The sequence below is a fragment of the Podarcis filfolensis genome (genome assembly GCF_964270895.1).
Source record: "Podarcis filfolensis genome assembly, chromosome: 4".
Taxonomy (NCBI): Eukaryota; Metazoa; Chordata; class Lepidosauria; order Squamata; family Lacertidae; genus Podarcis; species Podarcis filfolensis.
The window spans coordinates 90,113,124-90,131,645 of NC_139607.1; positions in this window are offsets into that span (position 1 = coordinate 90,113,124).

An 18,522-nucleotide genomic window follows, 5' to 3' on the forward strand; every position below is an offset into this window, starting at 1 on the left:
CTTTCTTTTCCTTTCTCCTCCTGTGAGGCTGCATTTTAATATTTTAATGTTTCAATATTTTAATGTTGTATTTTAATCTTGTTTTTAAGTTGTATTCATTCAACTTGTTTTTATTATTGCTTGTTAGCCACCCTGAGACCGGCCTTGGCTGGGGAGGGCGGGGTATAAATAAAAAATATTATTATTATTATTATAAAGCATTCTCTAGACTGTGAACATTCTGCCTGAAAAATGTTGCCTTTCTGCAGGAATCAAGGGGTCGTCATATGATGTTTCTGAGTAGCACGCGGCTCCTTAATCCTCTTGGCTTCAGGAAACACAGACAGATTATCACAGGGTCTTTGTGCCTGCTTCGAGCTCCCCAAACTAGGCTGCTTTCTCTCTCTTTCTCCCCCAAAATAGACTTTAAAAAAAGTTGACTCAAACTGCAATCACTCTTGCTGCACTATTTCATTCTGCATGCTGGTTTAACCATTAGAAAACCTGAAGACCTTTGCCACTCATTGAATCCTGAACGTAAAGTGGAAGGAAAAACCAGAGATGGCTCATTTGTGGGGAAATTACCCAGGCGGCTACTTGACAAAGGTCAAAATGTAGGACATTGTCTCACAACACAGGGAGACAGACAGATGCTCTGTGGCTTTTCGGGCTGCTCTAAAATTGTAGAAATGCAACTGTATGACATTATTGCAGTCAAACCAACAATTCATGTTTGGCCAGATAGGCACATGAAGGGGCTGAGGCTCACAGAGCTTTCCTGAAAAATTTGCTAGAGAGAACTCTGTGAGATTACTTCCTTTGTCTGCCTTGGCAGGAAGCTGTAACGCTACATACTTCCTTCCTGCCTAGGCATCCCTTCTCCTTCTTCATCATGCCTTCAAGCGGTCCACACATGCATGCCTGAGCTCTGCAGCTCAGACACTATTTTTTAACTTGCATTTTGTACTTTTGTAACTTAGATAGTAGGGACGCGGGTGGCGCTGTGGGTAAAAGCCTCAGCACCTAGGGCTTGCCGATCGAAAGGTCGGCGGTTCGAATCCCCGCGGCGGGGTGCGCTCCCGTTGCTTGGTCCCAGCGCCTGCCAACCTAGCAGTTCGAAAGCACCCCCAGGTGCAAGTAGATAAATAGGGACCGCTTACTGGCGGGAAGGTAAACGGCGTTTCCGTGTGCAGCGCTGGCTCGCCAGATGCAGCTTTGTCACTCTGGCCACGTGACCCGGAAGTGTCTTCGGACAGCGCTGGCCCCCGGCCTCTTAAGTGAGATGGGCGCACAACCCTAGAGTCTGTCAAGACTGACCCGTACGGGCAGGGGTACCTTTACCTTTACCTAACTTAGATAGTGGCCATAAACTTGCCTTCATTTTGCTACTGTAATCGCTGCTTCAAGACCTAGATTGTGTAAGTAAATGCTACTTTTACTTCTTCACAAAACACTGTGAGTGATGTTTTGAAGAGAAAAGGGATAATACCAGGAAAACCCAGCCTGCCTTAAAGCATCCTGGATTGTTCTTTCTAGAAGGTTAACTTCCAAGTTTAAGGTGAAAAGGATGGTACTCTGCTGATCTCACTAACATGAGCAAGGACGGATAATAGCTAAATAATATATCCTCTCCTAGTGTCTAAATTCATTCCTACAAACAGACACAGCTTCCTGGATAGCATCTCCATGCCAGAAAGGGCTGTACATATTGGGATTCTCCTTGTGTTAAAGGGAAGGTGGGGAACCTTTAACCCTCCAGATGTAATTGTTGGACTCCAACTCCCAGCAGCACCAGCAACAGGGCCATTGGTAAGGGATGATGGGACTTGTTGTCTAGCAACATCTGGAAGGCTACAGATTTTCTATCACTTTTGCACTTTTCCAATCTTAAGCTCAGTTCTCCACATTCAGCATGAAATTCTCCTAATACACACATACACATTTTTGTATGTGGTATTTTCCAGTAAGCGAACACATTTTTGCAAAGCGGTTTTTCCTAATACCATGCATTTCTATGCATTGTTTTCACTAATATATGTACAGTGGTACCTCGGGTTAAGTACTTAATTCATTCCAGAGGTCCATTCTTAACCTGAAACTGTTCTTAACCTGAAGCACCACTTTAGCTAACGGGGCCTCCTGCTGCCTCTGCGCCGCCGTTGCATGATTTCTGTTCTCATTCTGAAGCAAAGTTCTTAACCCTAGGTACCACTGTATTACACAAACACCTGTACAGTCATACTTTGGTTTTCAAACAGCTTTGTTCTTGAATGTTTTGTCTCCCGAACACCGCAAACCCGGAAGTGAGTGTTCCGGTTTGCGAACTATTTTTGGAAGCCGAATGTCCAACGAGGCCTCCGTGGCTTCCAATTGGCTGCAGGAGCTTCCTGCAGCCAATCGGAAGCTGCACTTTGGTTTCCAAATGTTTTGGAAGTCAAACAGACTTCTGGAACAGATTCCATTCGACTTCCAAAGTATGACCATATATGCATTTTTATGCACATTGCTTGACTGGAAAACTGCACTGCAAAAGTGTGCATTCTGAAGGATGTCTTTGCTTCGGTTCACACCTTGCTTCAGAAAGCATGAAATAGATAAGGTCACCTTTAAATGTGAGCTGAAATCAAATTTTGCTGCCAACCCAATCTGTTGGATATCTGCCTGTCACTCAACTGTTAAAGGCGATAGTGGGAATATAGCCCTTTAAGTCACACACCCACTTCTTGCTTTAATTCTTTGCGGCTGAAAAAAAATATCAGATTTTTCTGAAGTTTTATAAAATTGATTACCGTAATTGATCACTTAATCAGTTCCAACAGCTTGGCTAATCAGGTAAAAAATAATAATAACTTCAGTTTGTAGGCAGCCCTAATTATCACATTAGTGTGTGTTATTATAATTAGAATCTGGATGCTAAGTTTCCACTTGAGCAGAAATTGGAAGGTCAAGTGACCAAAATAACCCTTATACATCTCTAATCTTTGCCTTTTTCTTGGAGTGGAAGAATTTACCCTTTTGATTGACTTATTCAGGATGCAGATCTCAAATTACCTTAGGCTACAAACGCTTGAGGACCTGTTGGAATTTAGAAGAGGCGGCTTTTGACCGGCTGCCTTGGCTTGTCAGGCAGAAGCTGAGCATCTGTCAGAGTGTCCTGAATCACCAGAAATTTCCCACAAGACCAGCATGGCTAATGTCCTCCAAGACACATCTGATGTCTTGATTGATGTGGCTGCAGGTGCCTTTAATCAGGATAGGACTCCTGAACCTCTGCTCCAAAACTCAAAGCAAAGAGGATTTGGCAGCAGCCTCGAGAATCATGCAAATCACCTCCAGCGCTCACCCAAGGGACAAAGAGAAGCATCTGAACGATGGTTCACTTTGTAAGTCTGCATCAGGTGGAGAGACATGCAGCTGCCCCTTGTGGTGGAAACACTGAATTGCAAGCAGCAGCATCTCAATGAAGTATCTTCTGAATCTGACTTGACTCTGCCCACTCAGGCTGGTCATTGGATCCTTCTGGTATGGAAGGAGCATGAAGGACTTCTTGTCCCAGAGAGAGTCGCTGAGACAGAAGGATGAGATGGATTCCCTTCGCAACAGCATTATAAATTTGTCTTTGGGGGCTGTGGTTGTTCTAATTATGGGATCATAAAATTGCAGAGTTGGATGGGACCCCGAGGGTCATCTAGTCCAAGCCCCTGCAATGCAGGAATCTCAACTCAAGCATCCATGACAGATGGCCATCCAACATCTGTTTAAAAACCCTCAATGAACTTGAGGCTGCAGCAGCTGATGCACAGAAAGCTTCCCTGTACTGGGTCAGACCAGTACCAAGGGTTTCTCAAACTTGGGTCTCCAGCTGTTTTTGGACTACAACTCCCATCATCCCTAACTAGCAGGACCAGTGGTCAGGAATGATGGGAACTGTAGTCCCCAAACAGCTGAAGACCCAGGTTTGGGAAACACTGGTCTACATGGACTGGTACAGGTCCTCCAAGGTTTTAGGCAGGAATCTTTCTTTGACTGACCTGGAAGTGCCAAATAATTGAACCTGGAACTTCCTGCATGTCAGGCATAAACTCCACCATTCAGCTGCAAGACTTCTGCATAGCACTCCTTCCCATACAAGAGTTTAGTATCTTTAGGCTCTGAATCACTGGCCAACCAGTCTGGTTGCTGGATTCCCCCAGGACATGAAGGAACATTAGCCCATACATGAACTCTTGACCACTCAGAACTGTGGAACTGGCACAATTAAATATGCAACATAATTCTTGTTCTGCATTTGTATGAAATAGCTCTTTTAATGAGGCAGCACTTTGGAACTCCCTGCCAGTTGATCTCTGGGAGATGCCTTCACTGTCTCTTTTTCAATGCCTCCTAAAACCATTTTTGCTTAGGCAAGCCTGTTTGGACATGTAGAATAGTGATGTAGGTTTTAATCAGATGTTTAACTTATTTGTGACTTTTATTATTATTTGTAGGTTCTGAATAATTGTTTTAAACTGTTTCCCCCTTTATAAGTTCATTGTTTTATTCTGTGTGAAGAAGCTCTTTCTTCTGAATCTTCCAACATTTGGTTTCATAGGTGGTCCATGAGTTCTAGTGTTAACTTTTAATTAATACTGTCGGAACTCCGTACGACCGAGCTACTCCTCCAGTTGTGTCTTCAGAATCTCCTCTGACGGTGATTAACGACCTAAGCCTTTGATGAGGCTTCAGGCACGTTCCTATTCCACAGAGTATCTGGATGAGAAATATATGAGCTACATTGCTACGTTTTATTTCTAACTACGCAGGACAGAAAAGAATATGCATCTGCTCTGTGAAAGACAGAGAACCAACTGGAACAAAGAAACAGGAAACCAGTAACATCAACATCCGTCTCCCGTGAGGCTTCCAACAGTCTGGAATGTAAACAGAGTCTTGTGACTCCAAAAACTGCACAGTGGCATAAACCTAACAAATACGACCATAAGGAATTGAATCAATATTGGTTTTCTCCTTTAACATGTTCCCCCAAATCAGCTGCCTAAAATGACTGTCTCACTCTGCCTCTAAATCCCCATTCTGGATAACTTTTAGCTCTAGATGGAAACCTCGCCTAGTTGAGTGTCATTGACCAGCAGCAGGTAGAATTAAGGGATCTTGTTCTATGCATATTCATTCCGTATATTATTTCTTCCTTCCAAAACAAGTGATGTTCCGGATTCTTAAATGTTTCTTTTTCCTCCTCCTCCTCCTTCTTTCTCAAGGTCCTATGTATTACTGCATAAGAATCACAGTCATTGAAATGGCAATCTTCATCAAAAGGACTATGGAGGTGGGGAAGAGGAATTCTGAAATTACCTTCAATATTTAAAAACATTACTGAAAATGACCCTGGCAGCGCTGTCATGCTGAATTACGGAAGGTTAATAGGGGTTTTTTTGCATGCTAAATAATCTATGCCTTTTTCTTTCTCTTAACATACGCTCAGTGGTTAGTGATAATAGCTATGCAAATAGAACTGGTATAATACTTTCATTTTTTTTCTTAAAACCTTGGAGCCTCTCCCCCAATTGCTAGGAGGAATAGCAAGAACACTAACGCAGTGATGGCAAGAAGCAGTGAAATCATGTGGTCATAGATCATTTTCCATCTCAACGGCTGCAGCAGGGCTAGAGACTAAAGTAGGTGGAGCAGACATTGTTAGTGGGTGGTTCCCTAGACCAGATGGCTAGGAAGTTGTTTGCTCTTGATGGGGTTACACTCCCTCTGAAGCAGCAAGTGCAAAGCTTGCGGTTATTTCTGAACCCTTTGCTATCGCTTGAGGCTCAGATGGCCTCAGTGGCTTTGACTGGTGGCGTCCTCTAGGTTAGATTACTGCAACACATTCTACATGGGGCTGCCTCTGAAGGCAGTTTGGGAACCTCACCTAGTGCAGAATTCAGCGGCCAGATGCTTGCTGGGACAAAACGATTTGAGTACAGTGGTACCTCGGGTTAAGTACTTCATTCATTTCGGAGCTCCGTTCTTAAGCTGAAACTGTTCTTAACCTGAAGCACCACTTTAGCTAATGGGGCCTCCAGCTGCCGCCATGCTGCCGGAGCACGATTTCTGTTCTCATCCTGAAGCAAAGTTCTTAATCCAAGGTACTATTTCTGGGTTAGCGGAGTCTGTAACCTGAAGCGTCTGTAACCTGAAGCGTCTGTAATCTGAGGTACCACTGTATATCACACCGATCCCAGCCTGACTGCACTGGCTGCCAATTGGGTTGCAGCAATTACAAATCACTACTAAGCCGATCAGGTTATGCCGAATCAATTTGTAGAGATTTCTGCTTACCAGTATCTCCAAACAGTTGCTCAGACCAAAATAAAATTGATGCAGAAATCCATGGAACCCGAATCAAAGGTTAGAAAAATGAGGAACTGGAATTGACAGAGTCTTGCATCCTTACCCCCTCACTCAGGCCCACCTTCATTCAATAGGTTTTGATGTTTCACTGGGAAATGCAAGGAGACCGGGTTCATTTTCAGCCTTCTTGTTCAGGACAAACATCCCTAGATGTGACATCTACTGGTCCTACAATGTCGTGTCTTGGCAACCTTCAAGAGCTAATAAGGCCTAAAGAGCAAGAGATGGAGCAAATTTCATATATTATTGTGAGCCAAGCTCCTTGCTTTTAATGCCACCCACCCCAACCAAGCCCAGCTTAAATATATTTCAGTGCTCCTGGAAGATGCTGAGGTTTGGTGTTTGAAGGATCTCTGGGGGATGGAAGTAAGAAAAGGTTTTAGCCACTGTTAGCCAGAGGCGCTCGACACTTGGCTGAAGCATACAGAAGGTTTTATTATGTTGACACCAGGAAAATATGCTAATGCTAGTCAAGAGAAGTTACTGAGTGCAGAGGTGCATAGGGTTAGCAGCACGCATGCCCAGTGCTCTCGTTGCCTAGGCAACAAGTGATTGCATCTTATTTTTGACAAAAACTCGTAGGTGTTTGGGAAGTTCTAAAGCATGTGCCCACACAAAGAATGAACTGGTCGCCAATGGTTATCAAAATTAGAGCGGCGTGGCCAGAGGAAGGTGGCGTAGGTTGCTGGATCCATAACTTTGAAAAGAAACAAAAGGAAAACAAAAATATAACGTGGGGCATGATTTCAAAAGCTGCTCTCCTACTCAGAGGAAATCAAGGTCATCAATGGGACTTAAGGCCATAATCTTCCACAAAGCAATTTGGGAGTAGAACAAAGTAATACTAAAATTCCATTGTGTTAGGTAAAAATTGCTTGGGGGGGGGGAAGGAGCATATTAGGAAACATTAGCACTGCTGTGTGTGTGTGTGTGTGTGTGTGTGTGTGTGTGTGTGAAATCACAAACTGATATGGAGAACCAGAGAATGAAAAACTGAGAGAAACCAAAATTGACTGTTTTGCCTACCTCCAGGTTTAATCTACTTTTTTGTGTCTTGGTTCTCATTTCTGGTTCCATGGTCAACTGCCTATCAATGCACTGTTACTCTCTTCCTTCATTTTCAATATAGACCATCTTTCAATGATAAATGTTCAGAGGTGTGTGTGTGTGCGCACGTGCAATTGAAAAGGACAAATAAACAAAACCTGTATAAAAGCAGGGTGAGAGGAAATAAAACACAAACATGTTGAACTACATACAGCAGTAAGAACTTCTCAGTCTCCTTAAGGACCCAGAGTGTTTTCCCCTGTGAAGGAGACCAGGCAAGAACATAAAATTCCATAATTCCAGCACCACAACAGAGGAGGCCCAGTTCTCAGAAGATGGCAACTTTACCTCTCTGAAGGAAAGAACCGAGAGGAGAGCCGCTCAGGGTTTGGAATAGGACTTCCTCTAGCTTCTAAGATTTCAGCAGGCCTCATTTACACATTTGCAAGCGTACCTTTAAGGCAGGAGTCAGTAAACTTTTTCAGCCGGGGGCCGGTCCACTGTCCCTCAGACCTTGTGGGGGGCCAGACTATATTTTGAAAAAAAAAAAAAATGAACAAAATCCTATGCCCCACAAATAACCCAGAGATACATTTTAAATAAAAGGACACATTCTACTCATGTAAAAACATGCTGATTCCCGGACCATCCGCAGGCTGGATTTAGAAGGCGATTGGGCCAGATCTGCCCCCCAGGCCTTAGTTTGCCTACCATGCTTTAAGGTCCAGAGAACCTTTCTTTTTTAATTAATGAAAGCTGAGATTCTCAGGAAGTGGGATTATGTGGGAAAACATTGTAATTTTCTTTGCCTTTCTGCACTTCTGTGGAATAATGACACATAACACTCCTCATTGCATTGATGTGTCGGTAAGAGCAAGGATGGGCTGGCAAATTCTTTGGGGGTGGAGACATTTCCTTAACAAATTTCAGAAGGATGTGTGCTTGCATTCAAAGGAGTTCACCATGCATGCAATATAGAGAATGTTTGCTGGGAGCATGAAATTCATTCATTTCATTTCATTTGAAAAAAGACGCCCTACATTTTCCATCCCCTGTTCTCCTAGCATAATTCTGTAGCGCTTTGAGAAGTTTATTAATTCTGGAATTCATCCTCCGGTTGCAAAATCTGCATGCTGTTACTAAATGTTATGCTAATCGAGTCTGCAGATAAGATCTTTTTGATCAGCTCTTCCAACAGAGAAACTTAAAGCAAGCTTGACCCGGAAGAGATCATTTCTCTGAAAATCCGAATTTCTTTGTTTTACAATACCAAGATTTAAAATGCCATCCAAGAAAGCTCTGGAAAGGAATGTTTCAAAAGGCTTGCAAATGAAAGTTGAAAAAGAGGCAGAGTTGAGCTTCAATCTATTTGAGATCCATGCGTGTAAAATGAGGAATCCACATCCTGGGTAGGCAAACTAAGGCCCGGGGGCTGGATCTGGCCCAATTGCCTTCTAAATCCGGCCCATGGATGGTCCAGGAATCAGCATGTTTTTACATGAGTAGAATGTGTCCTTTTATTTAAAGTGCATCTCTGGATTATTTGTGGGGCATACGAATTCTTTTTTTTTTCTTTCCCCAAAATATAGTCCAGCCCCCACAAGGTCTGAGGGACAGTGGTCCGGCCCCCTGCTGAAAAAGTTTGCTGACCCCTGATCCACATAGAAGCATGTCAATCAGTACATGAAAGGATGGATAATATCCCTCCCAAAAAAGGTCACAAGCAGGTAATATTATTGTTATATAGACGGCATAAACCTGGAAATTAATAAGTGATAGGATTTTGGTTATTTGTGGTATGAAGGGAGAATGCAAGCTGGAAAGGAATTCCTGGGCTGACCTATGCAAACCAGCCTGGCTGGCTGGGGGAAAAGCAGACCTGTTAGCTACAAAATGGTGTTGCTGGGCCATAGAAAGGATCCTTTGGCCTGTGGGGTCAGATGTCACATGGATTGCCAGGGTAACTGTGTGTCGTACTGACTCAAATATAAGCCACACTATTCCCCCCCCCCAAAAAATTCTGACAGTGAAAAGTTTAACTGTGGCTTATATTCGTGACCTTAAGCTGCCGGCAAAATGCCGCAGCTCCCACTCCCCAGGAAGCAACCCGGGAGCTTGGGGCAACGGCACGCAGCCCACCCACCGCTCCCAAGCCTCCCCCAAGCTGCCTAAGGGAGGGGGGAGGGAGGAAGGCCCCCGGCAAAGTGGCCTGGCTCCCCACCCCCAGGTAGCAGCCCGGGTATTGTCTTTTTCTCTTCCCCCCCCCTCAATTTTAAAGGTGCAGCTTACAGTGGTACCTTGATTCTCAAACTTAATCCGTTCCGCAATTCTGTTCCAAATCCAAAGCATTCCAAAACCAAGGCGCGCTTTCCCATAGAAAGTAATGCAAAATGGATTCATCCGTTCCAGACTTTTGAAAACAACCCCTAAAATAGCAAGTTGACGTGAATTTTACTATCTAACGAGACCTCTGATCCATAAAATGAAAGCAATTAACAATGTACTGCAGTCACACAATCAACCAGTCAGTAGCTGAACTGGGTTCCACACAGTCACAAAAAGAAAAAGAAAGAAGAGCCACAAAAATGCAAAATAAATATCAAAACAGACAGACCTCAGCGTAACACTCAGAATGGAAGTGTGGTGCTCAGAATGGAAGCGTAACACTCAAAACGGAGCACGTTCAGCTTCTGAAAAAGGTTCGCAAACCAGAACACTTAGTTCTGGGTTTGCAGTGTTTGGGTTCCAAGTTGTTTGAGTAAAAAGGGGTTTGAGAACCAAGGTACCACTGTATTTGTGGGTACAGCTTATATTCAGACCAATACAGTATTTGAAGGGGCAGGAAAAGGGAGCTTTGAAGCAGGGATCCCTGGGGGAAAGGAGGAGTGGGGATCCATCTTTAAGGGAAGCAGCCTGAAGGTCTACTTGTGCTGCTGCCTCTGGAAATGTGCAAGCGGTAAGATCTGGACTGCCTCCATGCAGACTGAAGCTGTAAATAGGTGAATGAACCCTGTTTCTTAAAGCATGGCAATCTCTGCCATGTCTTCTATTCTCCAAAGGGACACAGACCCTGTGTGTGTGTGCCTGTGGCCTCATGAGCTCTTGCCACTGCTTGGCAGAGAGAAGGCCAGGCACCGGGCTTTTGTAACATTATATATCACTGCACACAGAATGCAAATGATATTAGACGAACCAAAATTTTCAACAGCTTGAAGCAACTCCTCCTTGAGTAAATGTTACAACCTTTGGGTTTTAAAAGTCTAGTTAAAGGAGCTGAGGTGTATAAAATTATGCCTGAAATGGAGAAAGTAGAGTGAGCGGTGGGGAAAGTCCCACCCCCCTCCTTTTTTCTTTCCCAACTCTCAATAAACATTTCACGGCTTCTGAGCATACATAGTCCTTATCAGGGTTTTTGTTTTTGTTTTTTTAAGAATATATTTTTAACGTCTGGAAAACCACTGGGCATGCTGCTACATTCAAGCCTTAGCGCACATCAGTCATACCACTAGAATTTATGGACACAAAGGTTGGGAGATTTGAGACTTCTTCATACAGGGTATTGTTAAACTGTGGAGCTCACTCCTCCTCCAGAAGGCCACCAAGTTAGAGAGAAGATTAGACAAATTCATGGCAGATAAGCAATGGCTACCAGCCAAGATGGCTTCGTGATCAGAGGTAATAGTGCTTTTGAATACCAGTTGCAGGAAACTGTGGGATGTGAAGCACAAGAGCAGTCAAGTACAACATTCCTAGAGTGAACATGTTTACACATGGGGCGGAATGTTTGTTCAGCCAGCAGGTAAACTTCCTGTTTCCTTCTGGGCTAGGACAGACTTCCTCTGCATGTGACTAGAGGTGGGTGTGGCCTCACCTGTGCAGGTAACGACAAAAACACAGGGCAGGGTAGCCATCTCTCTCTCTTTGACTACATGCATCAATGAAGCAACATCTGCTTAGCCAAAGATGCTCTCTTGGCCTCCAGCCAAGAGAGAACAAAGGGACTGTTTCCTTATGAGATAGTTTCCAGGTGTATGTTACTTTTCTAAGCTAAGTCTGCCTTCTGGGATCCAACTGTGAACAGAATGTGAGTAAACTCTTTTTATACTTTTATAGAAGACTGTGTCGTGTATTTTCTTTTATGAGGGAATAAGGGGGAAATACCAGAACAGTTATTATAGAGGCTTTAGCGAGCCTGAGCAAACGCATCCGCTGCATGTTTAAAAAGGGGAATGTTACTCTGCTAAATTGTGAACTTGTTAACACAAGTTGGAAAGGCTATAATCAAACAATATATCCTCTCCTGCCTCCCTGAACATTCCCACAGAAAACACAGGATGAGAGTGTACAATTGCGCTTGTTGTCCTGCTTGCAGGTGTCCCACAGGCACCTGGGTGTAGCCACTGTGAGAAGAGGATGCTGGACTTACATTCGTATATAAGATCCCTGTTGGATCAGACCAAAGTCCCACCTAATTCAGCTTCCTGTTCTCACAGTGGCCAGCTAGCTGTCTCTGGGAAGGCTAGAAGAAGGATGACTCCCTCATATTAAGACATTATAATGCTGGAGTGGTGTTCAACTCCTGCACTTTAAAGACACTTTCCTGTTGAATAATAATCTTCCATCTACCCGAGCCAAAAGAAACCAGCCCAGTAGAGGCTGTTGTGGACTCTCGATAAAGGTCCATTAATCCTAGGCTTTGAAGCAAACCCATCTACAGAGTCTTTAAATGGCCGTGGGTGGCCATAAAGGCAAAGAAGAGAGGCTATAAGTTCTTATTAAAAGTCAGAGGACGGCCTTTGAACAAAGTGTGAAACAGGACTGAGACTGGCGCGAGAAACCTGAGATCTGCAGGCAAGCAAACCAATGTCTCTCGAATCAATGAGAAGTTTGTCCTGGCATAACTCTGTAAGCAAGGGAACTTTGATTAGGCCTCATTGGCGAGGCTGGTTCTTCTTGCTGTTGTTTTCACCAGCCCTGTCTCAATAGCAACAGTGCAGTTCTACACAACTGCAGATCACTTTATTTATATTCTGTGTCGACCTCTCTTCCTTCCCCTCCTTGTAAGTGTAAAAACCTGGTTTCTTTTTCCCCAAATTGCTGGCGCAACAGTAAAGCAACAGAATTTGGGCCAGTCCATGTGATTCTTTTCTTGTTGTACCTCTGAGAGTTCTGGGCTGTTTTTTAGGGACACAAGTGGAATGTGCAAAGCTAAGGACACAAGGAGAGCCTTGATGGATGAAGCTAATGGCCAACATCCTGTTTCCCACGTTGGTTAACCTGATTCCTCTGGGAAGTCAGGCTGTTCATTCATTTACAAAACTCAGGGATGAGCTAAGCAAATTCATCCCCATTCATTCCCGTGAGAAATGAATGAAAATATAGAAACCGAGTCCTAGGAGGAATGGTTGGAAGAGCTGGGTTATGCTTGGCCTGGAGAAGCTGAGATCAAGAGGAGGGTATGATAATGGTTTTCAAATATATGAAAGGCTGCCGCAGAGAAGACATCTCTGTTGCTCCCATGGCCAGGACAAGAGTTGGAAAGGGTTCAGACAAGGGCAACCAAAATGATCAAGGGGCTGGAGCGATTCTGAGGACAGGTTGCAGCATTTGGGAGTTTTTAGTTTGGAGAAGAGGTGAGTCAGAGGTGGAAAGATAGAAGTTTATAAAATTATGCATGGCAAGGAGAAAATTGCTTTTCATAACATGAAAATTCATGGGCATCTGGTGAAGCTGAATGTTGGAGAATTTGGGATTGAATAAAGTACTTCTTCACACAGTTAAATTATGGAGGTTGTGATGGCCAACAACTTGGTTGACTTTAAAAAAGGAAGAGACACATTCATGGAGGACTAGTGAGTGGAAATTGCAGGGAAGCATATTTGGGGTAAACTTTAGGAGAAACATCCATAACAGTAAGAGCTGTTTGAAAGTCGAACAGCCTGACTTGGGGAAGTGGGGGGCTCTCCTCTGGTCTTTAAGCAGAGGCTGGAAAGTCAACTCTCAGGCATGTCCTAGTTGCATCCTGCATTGCAGATCTTACATGGAGCGATTGGTTGAACTAGGTGATCTCTATGGTTGTGTACAAATGGGAGACATGAATGAAATGCTTTCATTGTGTTTATCCCATTCATTTCTTGTAGGAAGTTGACAAGCGGAGCTGGATGGCTTGTGTTATGTACTGAGCTGAATCCTAGAACAATAGGATCCAGAATGCAGCAGTCTGATTGGTCCGCAGGAGCCACCCAATCCAGCTCTAGGTGGAAGTGAATCAGCGACCTGATTGGCCTGCAGGAGCAGCCAATCAGGCTTCTGGAGGAAGTGAATCTGCAACCTGATTGGCCTACAGGAGCAGACCAGAATTAGCCAATCACACGGGGCCCATTGTGTAAATAATGTATATATAGCTAGACGTTTTGTGGAAACCTTCATTCATTGCTATCATGAGCTGAATAAAGAGCATGAAATTCACACTCGACTCCGAGTATATTTCAGCTTGCTTAGCAAATGGATACATTTGGTAGGAAAAGAGGACCTTGGAATGCTCTGAAAGTGGTAGCTCATGCAAACCATCCAGTCTCAAGTGGAAACCAATGGATAGCTTAAAGAATGTCACTCCAATTTAACTGATCGTAAAATGGGGGTCCCTTGTCCAACCTTTCTCAATCCTGGCAGGCTTGATGCATACATAGTGTAGGAGGACATCTGGAAATTTCATGCCATTTGATCTGAAACTGCCAAAGCTACAAGCAGGAGAAGACAGGGAAGGTCTCTGCTGAAAGCTTAGAGGATGCTGGAACTGATGAATTGCTTATGAAATATGAAGACTCTTTGTCCAATCTCTCCAAAAGTTGAAAATTTTTATGCTTTAGGGGAGAAGCATAAAACCAACTAATTCCATGCCATTTGAATGGAAGACTCCGAAGGTATGGACACCAGAAGACAAGCTGGATCTCATCAACGAAGAAATGGAAAATGAACAGCAAATGAAAAAATAATGAAACAGTAATGAGAGAGAGAGAAACAAATAAGATTATAGACAGGCTTAATTAATGAAGTCCACATGAGAAGACTCCTTTAGAATCAGACCAATATCCTGTCTAGTCAACCATCCCGTTTTTCACTGTGGTCAGCCAATATGCCTCTAGGAAGCCATAGTGAGCTGGTGTTCAGAGGCAAATTGCTTCTGATATTGGAGCTACAATTTCATCATCCTCATCAATTACCATTGGGAGCCTTTTCGTCCAAGAATTTTCCTGATCCCTTTCTATTTTTTTTTTTAATTATATTTTATTAGTTTTCCATACATTTATACCACATTAACAATTTGCATTAAACTTTTCGGTTTTTTGACTTCCTTCGGCTTCTCTGCCAATCATTCAAATTCTAATTTTTTTAAATACACATTTCCCAATTTTAGTATTGCCTTTATACCTACCCTCCTCTTATATTTTGCTTTTTTACAATATTTCTTATTCTGTTACAGAGCTTCTTTAAATGCCACTAACGTTATTCTGTTATCACTTATACATTCCCAGTATTCTGCTAATTTTCTCCAGTCCTCGATGAATTTTTTATCTCGTTGATATCTAATCTTCCCAGTCAGTTCATCAAGTTCTGCATAGTCCATCAGCTTCGTTCTCCATTCCTCCAACGTTGGTATTTGTTCTTGTTTCCATTTCTGGGCCAGTAGTATTCTTGCCGCTGTCACTGCATATTGGAAAATTTTGTAGTCCTTTCTATTTATTTCATTACCAACAATTCCTAAGAGAAAAGCCTCTGGTTTCTTAACAAATGTATATTTCAACATTTTTTTCAGCTCATTATATATCAACTCCCAGAAGCTTTTCACTTCCTGATCCCTTTCTAAAGCCATCTAAGTTGGTGTCCGTCTCCATTTCATGTGGCAGGGAATGTCATAGTTTAACTATGTGCTGTGTGAAGAATTATACTTCCCTTTGGATGTCCTGTCTGTAACTCACACCCTCTGATTCCCTTTTATTTTAGCCAAATCACACCCTGCCCTTCAATTACCTTCTGAAACAATCGCTAGGGAGGCCAGATAGAGCGGCCACTTTTGGAAGGTGGTTTGTTATTTACAAGCAAATTACTTTACTTGTTTAGAACATAATAGTTCTTTGTTGAGGAGGGATTCTAGCGTGGAAACAATCTTTCGATCTAATTCTGATCTTCCTGACTAAAACGAGAGCATAGAAAGCAGTCATATACTGAGTCATGGCATCGGTCTGCCTAGGTAATATTGTCTACACTTACCTGCCCGCAGACTGTCTCACTAGAGTGGTGCATGCTCTAGTTATCTCCCGCTTGGACTACTGTAATGTGCTCTACATGGGGCTACCTTTGAAGGTGACCCGGAAACTACAACTAATCCAGAACGCGGCAGCTAGACTGGTGACTGTGAGTGGCCGCCGAGACAAAAAAAACACTAGTCCTGAAATACCTACATTGGCTTCCAGTATGTTTCCGAGCACAATTCAAAGTGTTGGTGTTGACCTTTAAAGCCCTAAACAGCCTCAGCCCAGTATACCTGAAGGAGCGTCTCCACCCCCATTGTTCATCCCGGACACTAAGATCCAGTGCCGAGGGCCTTCTGGCAATTCCCTCATTGTGAGAAGCAAAGCTACATGGAACCAGGCAGAGGGCCTTCTCGGTAGTGGTGCCCGCCCTGTGGAATGCCCTCCCATCAGATGTCAAAGAGATAAACAACTACCTGACATTTAGAAGACATCGGAAGGCAGCCCTCTTCAGGGAAGTTTTTAATGTGTGACATTTTAATGTATTTTTCATCTTTGTTGGAAGCCACCCAGAGTGGCTGGGGAAACCCAGCCAGATGGGCGGGGTACAAATAATAAATTATTATTATTATTATTATTATTATTATTATTATTATTATTATTATTAGCAGTGACTCTCCCGATGTTTCAGGCAGGGATCTGTCCCAACCTTGCCTGACGATGCCAGAGATTGAACCTATGTCTCTGCCATTGAGCCATCCCACCCACAGTTTCAACAACAGAATACAGCAACTGGTTCAGTAATAGAATGAGCACAAGAGCAGCGCACAGTCTGGTTCTGCTGTTCACAGAGAAGATGATTTCTCCAAGCTTGGCCAGCTCCTTTATTCTCTGAGCTTTGCTGGCTCCTGCTTTCTGTACAGGTGAGCAGGGATATGAGCTTGAGCCTCCCTGATCATACTCAGCCAATCTATCAGTTCCATCATATTGGTGCTATGAGCTGGAGACTTGCCTATTAAGCCATCTGGCTTAGAGGATCGCAAATGTTTTGCTGTATGGAGAGAAGCAAACCGCCGCCCCACACAAATCACCTCCCTGTGCTCTTCTGGTGACATCTTGTGCAAGATCTCTGCTGCTCCAGCAGACAGCCTGTTTGTTCAGCATCCACCCTCATTTGCATGCACAAAGCTTAGACCAGGGGGGTTAGACCATGGGTAGGCAAACCAAAGCCTGGGGGCCAGATCCAACCCAATCACCTTGTAAATCCGGCCCTCAGGTGGTCTGGGAATCAGCTTGTTTTTACATGAGTAGAATGTGTCCTTTTATTTAAAATGCATCTCTGGGTTATTTGTGGGGCATAGGAATTCATTCATTTCCCCCCTCCTTCAAAATATAGTCTGCCCCCCCACAAGATCTGAGGGACAGGGGACCGGCCCCCTGTTAAAAAAATTAGCTGACCCCTGGGTTAGACCATGGCTGGATGAAGACTTTTAGAGATCTTTAGAGACCCTATAGCACTGAACAGATTATGGTGCCCTGACCATATTATTTCAAAACGAAAATGAAAGAGTAACTTACGTGGTGGTTATGTTCTGGGGATTGTGTCTAAAGCCAAAATTGTGTATTGTCAATGATGGGTGGGATTGCCAAAGTCATTTTTCCAGGAACCCTGCTCCCTCTCCATTATATATATATATATATATATATATATATATATATATATATATATAGGAGATGCAGAGGAGGAGATGTTGGCAGGTCTGGGAGGGGGTAAAATCTCTAAGGAGGTGAATTCCATTACGTCTTGTTGAAGACTGAGCATACTGTTGGGGATGGGGACTCAGTGTGTGCATGTGGAACAGAAAAAGGGGGAATTGCGTAATATGGGGGTATCATGGAAGAGAGCGTGGTTGGTGGATGGGTGGAACCCTGAACAGAAGCACTGTATTCTACAACTCTTTTTGCAGGTCCCAGCCAATCTCTGAAGTCGAAATAACTGGCCATACATAGGATTATGTTCATCGCACAAAGAGGCAGGTTCTACAGCCAGGGCACCCAGTTGCTGAATACAATCAGATTTAACAAGCATCTGCCTGTCCTAGTCCATCTTTCTTTTCAAAGCAAATATGAAAGACCTTCCTTCTTTTTTCCTCTGTAAGGCATTTGATGAGAAGGTTAATAACACACATTAGGTAGACAAGTGCCAAAGCTTTCCTCCTCCTTTTGATTTTGCAAGGCTTTAATCTTTGTTCCAGCTGTTCTAACCATCTGGCAGGGGCACTCAGAGGGGAATCTCTAAAGAGGATGACATGCACTCAGTAGCCACGATACCACTGATGGTTCTTCCTGTGCTGAAATGCTTGTCTGGAGCCAACCTCTCCAACCAACTGGCAGCTTTGTTGGTTCAGTCAGGGGTTGCCAACCCTTTTGGGGGGCAGTAGACGCATTTGGTGCAGTGGGTTAAACCACAGAGCCTAGGGCATCAGCCCAAAATTGGCTATGTGAAATTGTTGTTGCTGTTGTTGTTAGAATCATGGAGTGTGCTGCAGGTTAGCAAGTGATGGGACGTTGGAGGCAGGACCTGCTGCCTATGTGGATTTTGCCACCTGAGGTGATGCTTCACCTTGCCTGATGGGTGGACCTTCCCTGCTTGGTAAGGTCCATTGCTTATCGTGGTGGTCCAAGCATGGGGAAGGGCCTTAGCTCAGTGGCAGAGCATCTACCTTGCAAGCAGAAGGTCCCAGGTTCAATCCCCAGCATCTCCAGGTAAGGCTGTCTGAAATTTGCATCAGCCTCAATAGCTCAACTGGTTAGAGTGTGGTTTTGGGAATGCTGCATGTTC